General features: G+C 37.9%; 1 long non-coding RNA gene and 2 pseudogenes across 3 annotated transcripts; 2 read left to right on the plus strand and 1 right to left on the minus strand.

The window, feature by feature from the left end:
* Nucleotides 1-15,011, plus strand: part of LOC139456187 (zinc finger protein 721-like) — an 81,723-nt pseudogene that overhangs the window by 35,740 nt on the left and 30,972 nt on the right.
* On the minus strand, nucleotides 1,361-4,122 carry LOC139455956 (uncharacterized; annotated as a pseudogene).
* LOC139456189 (uncharacterized) lies at nucleotides 6,196-14,229 on the plus strand. Of its 3 annotated transcripts, none has more exons than XR_011652513.1 (5): nucleotides 6,196-6,283; nucleotides 6,778-6,863; nucleotides 7,236-7,328; nucleotides 12,274-12,408; nucleotides 14,084-14,229. It is a non-coding gene; the product is annotated as an uncharacterized lncRNA (long non-coding RNA). The 3 variants fall into 3 exon arrangements; XR_011652514.1 differs by having other exon boundaries at nucleotides 6,781-6,863; XR_011652512.1 differs by lacking the exon at nucleotides 6,196-6,283 and having other exon boundaries at nucleotides 6,614-6,863.

Below are 15,011 nucleotides of genomic sequence, written 5' to 3' on the forward strand. Positions count from 1 at the left end.
TCAAACCAAAAGGTACATTAGTACAACTTAAACTATGACTGTGTGAGTGAGTGGGTTGGGTTTATCACCGCTTTTAACAGTATTACAGCTATATCGCGCGTGTCAGCTTAAGGTTCATTCCTAATACAGGATAATTACCATCCCCAAACACACACGCGTGATAAACTCTTTATCATATAATGTCATTCTTTAATTCTGTGCTTCAAAATCGCTTTCCCTCTCTCACAAACATTACCGAAACAGTGCGAGTTTTCCTGGAATGCGCGCATTAATATATATTACGTCACACTGTAAGTGATGTGTCAGTCGGACAGTGACAGTAGCCAATATAGTACCAAGCGAAATCTCTTTCTTATACAGTGGCGAAGCAACATATACGCAAAACAACAATTGTTTTTAATTGCCTTTCGCGGCAATCCATCGGTCTGTTCGCTAGAGTAACTGCCCTTTGTGAAAGGGAAGCTACTCTAACCCTAGTCTATGAGACGTCACGGCCACGGTCAGACGTTGTTGACAGTCGTATTGTCCGTCATAACGTTAAGAAGTGTAGTCAGATGTACACACAGCGACCAAACGAAACAAGGTAACAATTCAAACATATTTCGGCCAAATCCAACTATTTTAATTTGTGGAGAAAGGTTCAAGCCGCAGAGGTCTACAAGCACAGATATGGCTACTGATCCCGCTTGGCGTGGCCTCGTGCCCTCGCAAAATTGTGTCGAAATTTATATCTCCAAAGTTGCCAAAACTTATAAAATGCCTTAGCTACGTCAAAGTTAGACACTGATTTTCAGTATATTAGACTGTTCTTTGGATATTGAAAGCAATTATCTCTGTAGTTTATACGGATTCCCGATGGTTAATTCTGACCCGATCGCCGAATGACGAGGGCGACGCCAATATTGAATGCATTGTTGGGAGTTACTATGCCCACCATAGAGGATACCTAGAGAATACTACACTCATTCTCGTTAGATAGCCTACTGTCGTAACTGTTTTCGGGTGTCCAGTGCGACCCTACTACAGCTAGTGAAAGTATTGCCGTTCCTGGTCATCATGGTCAATTAAGCCATGACTTTGCAACTCCCCTTGTCCGCACAATCAAACAGTAAATAATAAATAAGGAATACCCGCTGAATACGAAAATTAGTTAAAGGATTTCCTGCCGTTAACGTGAGGTCTCGGGGACAAAGATAGAATTGCGAAACCATAATTTCATGACAAGCAAAGGAATTTGGCAACTTGAAATTCTGTGTCCTTTCTGCAAATTTCATCGAAAACTTTATCATCAATTAATAAATGTGGGATCATCTTAAAAGCGGAATCCTCAAGAAGAGGTTGTAAACTTTCAATGTTTTTTTTAAGATGGATGCATTAAAAAAATCCGATAGAAGTAAAAGATAAGGTGGGTATAATTTTGAAGCAGTTGTCCATTTCTCACAATAATGAATTCTCATGTCCTTGTCGAATTCATCCAGTTTCAACGCACAGTGACAAGGAATTTTAAATGTACAAATGTCATGACCCTTGCTCGTTAGTGTTATGGTTTTTATGCCAGTTAAAAGAATTGTGCCTGGGTCGATTTCGAGAGCCATTGAACTTAGCCCATTTAATCCGAATTTAGTATCACACAAGGATTTAATTTCTTTTCACAAAGCAAGTGCGCATGTGAGCGATGTTTTTGGTTTCGGACTATGAAAAACTGGACAGTGTTTTTCGTGGTCACCATAACATGTTAGAAAATCCCTAGCCGAAAATTCAATATACTTATCTCTTGCCTCCGAAACAGCAAGATAATCTGGTAAATTCATAACCCCATTTACATACGTACTTGATTGATTAAGTGGTAAGCCAAAAGAATTTATTCGATATACACCAAGGAGAGTAGAATGAGTCTGATTAGGAACAATAAGCGAAATTAAAATTGAATTTGAATTCCGAGAACAGTGAACAGTGAGTTCCCGATAATAATAACCTGGATCCCTATGTGCAACGTGAAACAACTGGTATTCTGCATTGAGACGTTTCTGAATCATTTGTAACTGTTGAATGCTCAAATACATTTAATCAATTTCTTGTCTAATTGTAGTTAGGAACGTGAGGCGATCTTACAAGACTTTCATCGTAATACAAATAAATCTCTCCACATCTTGTATTTGTTCAGTGACGTTTAATACCGTTATGGTTTGTTTCAATACCCGCGAGAGCGGATGAAATACGTTTTTTTGTTTTAGTCATAAATGATGACATCTGACGAACTTGCGCTTGAACAGCACGAGACGTATGAGCAGCATGCGACGACAATTGTTTAACATCCTGCGCCAGTCGTTCAACATCCTCGCCTGTAGCAGTACCAAACAGCGAACGACGTATTGAACCAATAAACGGCAATATCGCTCTTTTCGTGCGGGAATCCTGGTGAAAAATGTAAATATGGGGAATTTACATTTTAATGTCTTTAGGGACATTTGTCCAATACGCGAGCAACTCTCGTTCGGCCTGCTCCATATATCCATGTACCTCCGAAACGGTATAACAAGCCAAAGTATGGGTGGCACAAAAGTTTCGATATTTTGATCTATGGCCCATTCCATCTAAATCAGGCAATTTATATTGAAAAAAATTGAATCCATTCATTTTGAGAAATGTCGATTCGTGACATATGTACGAAGACAACTCCCCATGGAAGTCGGAGCTCCGTTAGCACGGAATTAACCCGATTCAGGATGCTAACAAGCGCAATGAGAATGAATAAGACCCATACTTGTCGGAGGAGGCCTCCGGATTCTACAATTCAAAGAAATTTTACTTCAGTTCTGCATTGTAGTTGTGAAAGTGAATGACGTTTTACTTCAGTTCTGTATTGTAGTTGTGAAAGAGATGACGTTTTACTTCAGTTCTGTATTGTAGTTGTGAAAGAGATGACGTTTTACTTCAGTTCTGTTTTGTAGTTGTGAAAGCGAATGACGCTTTACTTCAGTTCTGCATTGTAGTTGTGAAAGCGAATGACGTTTTACTTCAGTTCTGCATTGTAGTTGTGAAAGGGAATGACGTTTTACTTCAGTTCTGTATTGTTGTTGTGAAAGCGAATGACGTTTTACTTCAGTTCTGTATTGTAGTTGTGAAAGCGAATGACGTTTTACTTCAGTTCTGCCAGAAATGGGCTTCACACATTGTACCTATGTCGGGAATCGAACCCGGGTCTTCTGCATGACGAGCGAACGCTTAAACCACTAGGCTACCCTACCGCCCCTTGGTAATAATAGTTACAATGGCAGTTAAGGATAGTTGAGTTATGCCCCTTTTTCTTTGTACGTATGTAGACCTCTTCCTCGACGTCGTAACGGAAAAGTTTGCCACATAAAGCAAGTAGATTTACGTATTGAATGTTTCACGTCATACATAACCTTAAAATTATATATACTCACACGCAAAAGGAGCGCGGTTTTAAGCAAATAGTTAAAAAAACACGGAACCATAAATTGATACGAGTTTTAGCATGTAGTGAAGCCTGATGGTGTTTGGAAGCCCCGAGTAAAAATGCAACATAAAAAACGAATCGCCAAAACGCACCATTTTAATGACTACGTGGGTATCATGCACCCATTTCTCGCGAAATCAAAAATGCACGAACTGTCATGAACTGTAGTGGGTATAAAACTGTGGCCGATTCTTGGACCTACCACTCCTTGGTCAACAATGCCACGCCTAACTCAAATTCAGAGAAACCAGGCTATCGGACGTTTGAAAGCTGGAGAGTCTGTCCAAGATGTTGCCCGTCATTTCAACGTTAACATAACCACAATTTACCCTCTCCTGCATCGATACAATGCTACACAGACAACAGATGACCTTCCTCGGAGCGGTCGTCCTAGGGTCACCACACCTCGTCAAGATCGGCAGATTACCCGTCAACACCAGCGACATCCGTTCCTAACTGCAAGTGAAAGTGCTCGACAGACCATAGGAACACATAATCGACACATTAGCCGAGACACTGTGATCCGACGTCTCCGTTCCGACAGCCTCAGATGTCGCTGACCAGCACGTCGTCGTGTTCTCCAACCACGGCATCGACAAGCACGACTTCGGTGGGCACAGGGTCATCACAATCGGCGTCATCGTGAGTGGAGGCGTGTCATCTTCTCTGGTGAAAGTCGCTTTAGTGTCTCCCATGCAGACGGAAGAGTCAGAATTTGGCGGCGTCGAGGTGATCGTTTCACTGACAGAAACGTTGTGGAAAGGGCTCCATGGGGTGGACCTAGCGTCATGATATAGGCAGGGATTGGACGTAATGCGAGACTTGGACCCATGTGCTTTCTGAATGTTGGTCAAGATCGGGGACACGGCGTCACTGCTCAGCGGTATATCGACCAAGTGATCAGACCCCACGTTGTTCCATTTTTCCACATCAACAACACATTTTCCAGCAGGACAACGCTCGTCCCCATGTTGCCAGAGCTACCATGGCCTTTGTGCAACAACACAACATCCGTGTTCTACCGTGGCCAGCCCTCAGCCCTGAGCTGAACCCCATTGGGCCATCGAACACTTGTGGGATGAGGTTCAAAGGCGTCTGCACAATGTGCGCCCAGTCCCTACAACTGCCGATGAACTACGCACAGCTGCTCTGGATGTGTGCAGGAGGATCCCTAGGGCCTTCACAAATCGTCTGATCCACTCAATGTACAGGAGATGTGTGGCAGTGATCAATGCTAATGGTGGTCACACCAGGTATTGACTGAAATTTTGGGTATCTACCCGAAACTGTGTAAGCCCTTTAAATTTGAAAAAAAACCACAATAATGCCATCTGCCTTTTAATACATTAAACTGTCTTCAGTCAAATTTGTGTCAATCTTGCCCTATTAGTATTTCTTGTCTTTACTGTTGAAAATAAATAACATGTATACTGCTTACTCGACTTTCGTTTCGTTTGCGTGTGAGTATATATGTGCATATTATTATGTTGTTCGGATATAAAACAGTATATTGAGTTTACATAAAGCTGTCAAAAAATCTGTTGGTCACACTGTACTTTATCGATGTAAGACAAAGTGGCTAAATTTAGAGGTTTTTAACAAAACATAAAATTGGACGACATATGTAACTTTCTGCTTTTGAAAACAGCCTGGCATGGGGTACAAATTCAGTGCTGTAGAGTTCCGTTCAATTGTAAAGTCGAAGGTTGGCCAATTGCCGCGCGACCCCAATTTTCGCACAACGTTTAGCTATCACAACTGGGACTCCGCAATCGGCAACAAGGATTCAAGCGGTGATAGTACGCAGAGATCTCGCGATTTGTCTGAAGTTGAGAAACATAAGACTTGGTATTTCACTGCAGTGAACACAACACTTTGACTATTGTCATACAAGATCGAGCTATACTGAACTACAAATGTCAATTTACAAATCAATAGCGTGTGTGTCCACCTCTGGTTGCGATGCAAGCAACACATCTTCGTCTCATGGAATGGACCAGGCGTCGCACAAAGTCCTGTAGGATATCTGTCCATATCTGCCGGAGCATGTTTCGAAGTTCCTGGAGTGTCTGTGGAACACGTGGTTGACGTCGAAGGCGCCGATCCATCTCATCCCACATGTGCTCGATTGGTGAGAGATCAGGTGAGCCAGCCGGCCGGGGATGACATTCACGTTGTTTTGTTGAAGAGAATGCTGAACAAGTCGAGCAATATGAGGCCAGGCATTGTCATGTTGAAAGGTAATGCCTGGGCCATGACGACGCAAAAACGGTAGAACAACAGGGCCGAGGATCTCGTCGCGATAGCGCTGACCATTGAGATTTCCCTCTACCACTATCAAACACCCGATCCAGGAAATATTACCTACTACTAGCACAGAGTTGTTAGCAACCATGACCTGCTACTAGTAGGTACAAAGACGGTCTCTACGTCTCTGGAGACTAACATTTACTGCTAGTACTAGCTAACGGCAAAGGAGCATGTCTAAAATGATTTTCATTGGTCAACGAGTCTACGTCGACGGTATGCAGGCCAGGCTCTGTCTCAAAGAGAAAAATAAATAGATTACCGCAGAGCAACTTCAGCCTGTAACCAGCTAGCTTTCTAGATGTAGAAGTAGCTTCGTAATGGTGAAATGCGCCATGCAAACCATTCAACCACCATTCCAGTATGTTCTCAGTCACCTGTAATTACAAATATTTTCTACATTATCATGAAGAAAATTATACAGTAACCATTGACAATTACATCACCAGCTTTTCACATGACCTCGTCATGCATCATCATCCGCCGCCATTTTGTGTAAGGGCACGTCATTTGTTCCACTCAACCTAGGCCAAGTTTAGACTAGTTAATTGTGTCTTTTGTCTAAATAGAGCACAACAAACGTGGGTGTTTTCATAACAATAAATACTCTTCAATATTCCTACCATTGCCACAAATGGGAACGTAATGTCGTGCGTGTTTTCTACAGGTAGCCTTGCATTCTTTGCGTCCCTAGAAACAACGTCGACGTGCAAAAGCAAGGTCACGCATCATAAATGCCGTTTATTCTAAAAGAAAGAGTGCTTTACCGAAACAGTGTGTCCTACATTACCACCTATCGTATATTGTATTGGAGTTGTTGCCTGGTATCAAGCGCCCATGTTTTGACGCGAATCACTTGCATCCAAAGACGATTGGGTCACGTTCCTTTTCAGAATCGCTCGTTTCTTCTAGTCCAACTGGTAGTAATTACTAGTAATTAGTACTTACATATATATACTATTATATGTCGTATTTTGTTTACATTTCAGCAGTATGCATCGGAGGCAGGAAATTTATTCAAGCTCTGAAGTCCCAAACAACTGAAAATGCTCCAAAACACCATCACGTAACCCTGGTATTCTCAAAGTGCTGATGAAAGTGTTTGTTTTGTAGGCCTAAATGTTTGTTGATAGTAGAGAGGCTGATTGATAGACTTTATAACAAGTCATGATCAATATTCCCCAACTGTTAGTTAATTATACTGGTCAGTCTACATCTGTATTGTTTCTTTGCAACCTCTGTCAACAAACTCAAATTTATCCATTTATACCTGAATAATTGTGTTGTCATATTTTAAGATTATGACTAGGCCTACAGCATCTAACTAACTGTAATCCTCTGATAACTAAATGTCTGAAGGCAAAATACCATTTTATTGATGAATATACCTCCATTTAACTCATACAGTTTAGTGTAGGGTGTAATGTTGGAATGTTTTTGTTGACAGTAGCAGACACTACATCTGCCTATGAACAATGGACAGAACTGAGAATACCATATCATGAACCGTAGTGAACACTGCTGGCAACATCCTGTTTTAGTAAGTATAATTGAATCCCCAATTATAATGTCATTGTACATACAAAAAATGACATACCGGGGGTAGTGTTGTTTTTAAATAGTGATCTGTTTGGCAGTGTTTTATATATTGTATATTTTTCATTTCACTTTGTCTACTGGCCTGCATATGTCCTTGTCATTTTCCTGTTATTTCTGATACATTCCAAAATAAGATTTGTCTGTACAGTACCAGCACACTTTAATAAGGACTAAGAGAAAATGTGCCTATTTCTCAGTGTTTTAGACAATTTGTGTTGTACCCAAATAGAGAGAATATTGTTACTGTAGTTCTTGTCATTGTCTTGGCGGCAAGTGCCACATGATCATGGGCACTACTTCAGCATGTTTAGTTATACACATTTACCAGTGAAGATCAGGGTCAGAATTGGTCTTCAGCAAACCATGCTTGCTTTAAGAGGCGACTATCCTTGTCATAAGAGGCGACTAACGTGATTGAGGGGTCAGGCTCAGAGACCATGTTGATGCATGTCATCGTATCCCATTGGCATGGATTGATGCCCACGATGTCATTTACTGGATTGTCAGGTCCAGATTTGATTATTTACAGGCAGCTGTCAAAGCACGAATATTGCTTAGTACAGCATTAAACAACAAACAAACAAAGTTATACAGTTCAATTTTTTAAATAATCTTATACTCTAGTATTATAATGTGCTATTTTTATTGATTATTATGAATACAGACTGTTTGTATCAGTTTGTAAGAGACACAAACCAAGGTCACACAACTATCTGCTCATGCTTTGTCGTAACACAATTAATACGGTATCTTCAGGTTATGTATGTTTGTAAAATGTGCTAGAAAGTGTCCACTTTAGTTGTAAAATCAGTATCTTCCTCACAACAGAGCTAATGTGCACTACCTTGTTGTGGTATTTTCTGTTGAACTCGTCTCTGTCTTTCTCAAGTTATGTTTGTGCAAGGTGCCTACCTGGTGTATTGATAATATTACCTGACAAGAGTCACGTTTGCTCAGCATATTCTGAAATACGTGTCTCCAATCTAATAGAAATGGGAAAAGTAATACAAGCGAGTCACCATCATTTTAACCGGTGCTAGGGATGTCAGCATAAAGTATATGTTTTTTTATTAATATCATAAATATTAAAACTCTTTGCACCTGAATTGGAAGAATTGAACATTATAAGAAAACTGCTATGTTCCTTTTCAGCTGACAGGCTGTTTGTGGAAGATGTAAGGTCAAGTGCTAGGGCCCCCTGTTTAGTTTAGACCTACATTGTAAATGTTGTGCACTAGACCATGCACTACAGGGTTTACCCAAGCCTCTTAAAACTGGGGACAAATTCAATTTCTAATCTTAAAAATATCATCTTGATTCTCTAATCATACTGTTAAAATTATGTTTTACGTACTTATCTAATCTCTCTGGAATTCCTAATCCAATTAGATAGTAATGTCCAATATTTTTTAATATATTTGCAGATAACAAATTGCTATAGACTAATAAGGCAACTGCTATATTATATTCTGACTCTTTACTGGACTCACCAGACTCTGCATTGTATACTACTGAACACAATGAAGTATCAACGTCTTTTCATTTCGGAATTCAAGTAGCAAGCGGTAGCCTGTTGTCTGGTACTTTAAAGTATACTATAATGCATGTACTAATTCTTTATACTGTAAACACATAACATGTTTTTCTTGAGCAATTCTTCCTGAAAAGACCCCAAATTTGAAACGCAAGTCTAGTAATATTGTGCTCGATGTAGTAAGTCCAATTAATAATAGTCAATATGAAAACACTAAAATCCTGTGTGGGCTAGTTGACCCATCATTTTGGGGCACAGACTGCTCATGTAATTCAATATATGGTGACAATGTTGCACGAGGTTCTGTTGTGTGTATTTCAATAACTTGCACATTTATGAACTTTAACCTTAATGTAATCCTTGAATCCATTGATGCTTTATTTTTACATTTCTTTAATAACCTACAATTGTTATGAAGCTGTCATTTTTTGTGTGGTTCCAGGAATAAAGTCACCAGAAATGTATTCAAAATTTTTATCTGAGTTTGAGTATGACCAACATGGCAGATAAGTTTAAAATGTTGTTTTCTTCCACTTCTCAGACATGTAAGTTATTGTACCATAAGTCATCTATAGTGTAAAAACATGTTGATTCTTTTGTTTGCATATTTAGCTGTTCCAGAACTGTTAGATGATATTAAATTGCTGTAGAAGGAATTTATTTCCATCTATAATGTCATTATGGTATACCAGTGTGTATGACAATTGTTTTGAAATTCATCAATATCTTCAAATACGATTTATCGTATCCAGTGAATGACATGTAAGAAAGAAGGAAGTTAGGCAGCACCCAATCAGAGAGCGTACCATTAGACACATGTGATCAAAGGGGTTCCAATTCAACACATTGCCCTTATGTATGATGGTCACTGTCAAATGTTTTTCATGGATCTCTGTGTTTGAAAACCAACTCATCCTGAAAATAGGTTTCTGATTATATTGCCTATTAACTTACACAAGATACACAATTTTGAGTAATAAACAGTTGAATGTAGAAATCTGTTAATGTTGACAGGAAGAGAACAGTCATTATCTTAGGGTTATGTTGAATATCATTAACATGATTAAGGCTTTAATGACTTATTGATAAATAAGAAATATACACAGCAAATTCTGTCATTGTCATTGTAGTATTTGTCTATACTATTACTTAAACACTACATTAATAGCCATAATCACATTCAATTACAGGGATCGATTTCTCTACATACAAGCCCCACCAGTGCAGGTAAACACATTGCTGGGTCCACTTGCACAGAACAATCTTAGCACTTCAATTATTGTAAATCCTTAAGATCACGATCTTAGGCTTCAGCTACAATCACTGTCCAACTGATCAAAGGGATTGTAGGCTATGATCATTGTAAGCTACAAGTGAAACTTACAATTGGTCCAAACCAGTCTGAAGTAGCTAAGATCGTTGTGGTCCCTGAATAAACTTGACAAAATGGCGTGCAGGACCTCATCTAATTCACATAAATATTCTACCTTATGTTCAAATATTGCCTCGTTATTTTGTTAACTTTATGATTCAAATCAACACTTTAATTTAAGATTTAACGTCAGAAATATCGTTAATTGCAATGGTGAACCACTTAACTATCGAATCGATAGCTAAAAGTAAAAGTACTCTACCCACCGGACTCAATGCTGAAAGAAGTGTTAAACAACATACCTTTTCACTAATCAAGGGAAGGATAAAAAGTTGTATGCAAGCGATTAGTAACGTCCGTGACCTTTTCGATAACTCAAGGGCAGCTAATCATAGTTTATACTCTAGATGAGAGTGGTTTCCCTTTGTGTAAGCATGTAGCGTAGAATCTACCTTGCCCAGTGTATTAATGTTGTAGAATCGCTGAGCTCCCCCTGTTATTCTTTTCAGTCCCATTCGTGTCAGTTATTTTTGTCTTTAGTTCATCATTAAATTAATCTACAAATAAATATTAGATGAAGTCAAACATGTTTAAATCTAAAATCGAGTTGGCAGGGGACGAGGGATTTTAAAATCTGAATTAAAAAGAAAAGAAAAGTGTTTATCAAACAAGTAAATACACATGATGAGACATTTGAAATTTGTGTAAAATTTCCCATAAATAGCAAAAGTAAAATTTACACCTTCTTAAAATAATTATCAATATAATTAATACCAAGTGAATATATATTAAACAACTGCTTTCTCCAAACATTATTCATTATTATTATTTCCCATGCATTCTTGAAATCCAGCGTCTTCCTGTGTTTTGAAAAGGTACTCATAACATCCTTTGTCACAGCAACGAAAAGAAAGCATGAAGGATATATTTAGGATTTTACGAAAAAGCTCCCCCATGTTATGTTATTAGGAAATATTTTTAGTATTATTTATTTTAATTTTCATAATGATTGTGTCACTAAATAATATATTTATTCGTATTTCAATACTTTTGATAAAAAAACATGAGTAGGTATTTCTCAAGTTGAAACAGATAACAATTCCTAAATCATGACACTATTAATGCCAACAAAAATATATGCCATCATTCTAGTAATCGTTTCCTTCAAATAATTGGCACCTTTCTTGAAACTGTGCAAGGTGCCATGGAGGGAGGTACATGTTGTGTCGTGAACAGTTCCACTTATTGTATACGCAGGCAACTGTAGACAGGAGTCGAGTTTAAGATATTTGTACCTCCACCGTTGAAGATTTCAATCTTAGATGAGCTGTCTTACAATCACACTAAGATTGGTTTGTGCAAGTGGAATAGGACAATTGTATGGTGATTGTAAAATTGATTGTAGCCGCCTAAGATCGATTGTAACTAAGATTGTTCTGTGCAAGTAGGCCCAGGTGTCGGTAACTATTAGGTGAGGTTAGGTCGCACCCAGTGCAGGTAACATTTCCAACCATAAGTGGAAAACTGAATTCTTTTAGAACTGGCTGCAAGTCTTTTGAATCCAGGAAACAAAAGTTCATGAAAATAGTGAAATACACAGGTGGTCTGAATGCATTGAACATGCTGGACTCTTCACAATTACCACTAGAACAGTCACTCATGAGGTTACAATCACAACAGACACTTTGAGACTTCTGTTTAAGGTTGTTTACTCGATATCATGATATGAAAAGGCATGTACAGATTCACCTCAAAATAAATTCTAGAGCACATTCTCAAGGGGTTTTTTTCTTTGAATTTATTTAAAATTCAAAATAACAGAAAATTTTGGTGGTGCAACCTGCTTAGTTCACTTTGTTGCACCTGGTGCAGGTGGTAAGACAGAAAAAAATGAAATCGTACCCTGAATTATAGACCAAGGCCCCGATGACTATGACTATGGAGTAGCATTGATTATCATCGTCATATTTTTTATTTCAGTTGGCACACAACAGCATCCCTCCAGATCAAGTGAAAAGGAATCCTATGACACCGCTTGATCTTTGTCTGACATGGAAATCTGCAAATCAAATAAGGTGGAAGAATAACATCTGGTTAAAAAATTTATGTGGAAAAGTAAGGGCTTTTTTACATTTTGGGTAAGATTAAACTTCCAAATTTCATCAGGGGTTTGAAAATTAAAGGATGATAAATTCCTCATGGCTTGTTATGTGTTATTTATCCACTGTTTCCTTTTTTTGGACTTTTATTTTTATAAAATATACATTAAATGTAAAACTAGGCAAAAAGTCAGCAAAATCAGTCAAAATCAAGAAGGTCCAAAATCGCAAACATAACTGCATTGAGGTGGGTGTCTGAGTTGAAGCAAATATTGATCTGAACAATAATCTGTCAGCAGGTCAAAAATCACCCACGTAACTGCTGTTATCTGAACACAGTTCAGGTTTGAGATTCACCATGAACTTTTCAGGTATTGAGGGGTTGTGGGGTCCAAAAGTCATCTGAAAATGATTGAATACATGAATAATGGACATGAAATTTAAATTACAACATAAAATAGAATGGTCATGTATGTAAAGACATGTTCAATAGTCACTTTCAAATTTATCTTCCTTTTAAGGTGGTCGAAAATAACATGGCTGCGGATATAACGACACAAAACATAGACCAATGTTGATATATGTTGGTTAGTTGCTTGTTATTGTAACAAGATGACAGTAATAATATCTAGATTCTAAATATGGCCACCATGTCAACCATATTGAATTTGTCGTCCATGCTAAATTATATTACATTGTACTTTGGGGCATAGTATTATTTTTTTAACTGCTGTTACTTTAACTGCACATACTTCACATGTGCCCCCTTATCTACATTTACTGCATTTTCGTTTAGTCCTTTTGGTTTTATGCATATACTGGTAAATTGGAGTGATGAATGGAAAATATCAACACTGTAAATGGTGACACAGGAGTGTATTAAATGTAATGAATTGATCTAAGTGTTAAAATGAAAATGATATTGAGAAAACAGCCACATAATAAAATATATAAGTACCCTTTATCAGAGCGGCAAATCAGTTCTAGAAATGTGAATTTTATTGGGATTCCAAACTGTATATTTGTTCAAGATAAGGATTTGAAATATCTGATGTTGGTTCTTTTTGTAATGTTGCAACATAAACATAAATACAGTCATCCCTAGCTAAAACACCCTTCATGAAATACCACAGATTGGGTTAAACTTCAGGTAAAATACATGGATCCCATACATTTAAATACTTCCCCCACAAACGCATTTTTAGGTCATCGGAAATAGCATATCAACAAATCTGCTCTGAAATTATGCAAGTTAGTCCTGTTGTAAGGATGCACATATGTTCTTGAGAAGTGTTCATTGTATACATCTAGACTTAGGACATATGTTTGCAATCTATTTGATTAAGTTTAGTCATATTTTTTATTTGAAACACTATGTGCTTCTTAAAACACTTGCCTTCAACTATTTGTTCTTATGTTTTTGATCATGCAACTTTCTATGTACTTATTGGGTTGGAATTATCAAAAGGGTAGCAGTTTTGGGGCTCCATTGTTGAGAAATATGCCAGAAAATAAATCTTGAAAGTGTGCTTTCACTAATTGTTGTTAATAAAGTGTATAAATGGGCTGAGAAATGTGTGAATTTGAAATATTTGAAATATTTTAATTAAGGTTTGAGATAAAATGCAAATTTTACAGTATTTTAACAGAGCTCCAGATAAGATTTTTGATTCAGTTTTTTGTGGTTTCAGATATCTGCTTTAAAGTGATGTCATGAACTGGATGCTGCACTCTTGATTCCAACACTAATATTGTCATGACCAAATGTTAAAGTTCATATTCAGCAAGTTGAAGATAACTGACACCATCTTTAAGTATAAGTTTCACAAATATGATATTCAGAAGTTTTTTGTTTTCACTACTGATGTATATATAGTATAAAAATATGGATTTCTGTATAGAATAGAATAAAGTATTGGAATACATGTGATACTAGTTGTGTTTCCGTCACCACAATCTCACTAAAATCAGACCTTAGTTCTCGCTACCACTAAACAAAGACCTGAAGAAATCCCATTAGGAGTCACGTCAGAATGACCTTTCATTCGACCAATCAGAGCGTCGCTTACCAGATCATGAAAGTGACAGTCAGAATGTGATTTCTAATCATACAACCTCGAAAACTTTAACACGGGGTATTCCGAAAGATAGTTACAGGTTTAACGACTGAATCCATACAATCTAGACCATCTATTAGCCACTCCAGAATGTTCTTTTGTTTAGTTTTCAAATTTGTAATCAAGAATTTGTCCAAATATGTTTCGAAGCGTAGTCGCCAATTTGAAATTAGTGCCGTAAAGCACGAGAAAGCTGCCCTCTGATTGGTCATTCTATTGGTCGGTCAAAGTTCGCACAAAGTCGGTCTGACGTGACCCGTACTGGGATGTCCTCAGATCTTTGTTTGGCAGTAGCAAGAACTATGGTCTGATTTTAATGAGATTGTCGTCACCATAGTGTGGATGTTTTATGCTGTTTGAGAGAAAAGATGGCCTAATGGTCTAAAATGCTTCAACACTGCAGAGTTGTGTCAATTGGTTATGTGAGGATCCATTCTGATCACTGGTTTGGAGAATAGTGACCTTAAGCTGAACAGATGGACATGTGGCAGTGTGATTTGAA

Source organism: Haliotis cracherodii, unplaced genomic scaffold (assembly GCF_022045235.1).
Source record: "Haliotis cracherodii isolate W230 unplaced genomic scaffold, xgHalCrac1.p SCAF_11, whole genome shotgun sequence".
In the NCBI taxonomy this organism is placed as follows: Eukaryota; Metazoa; Mollusca; class Gastropoda; order Lepetellida; family Haliotidae; genus Haliotis; species Haliotis cracherodii.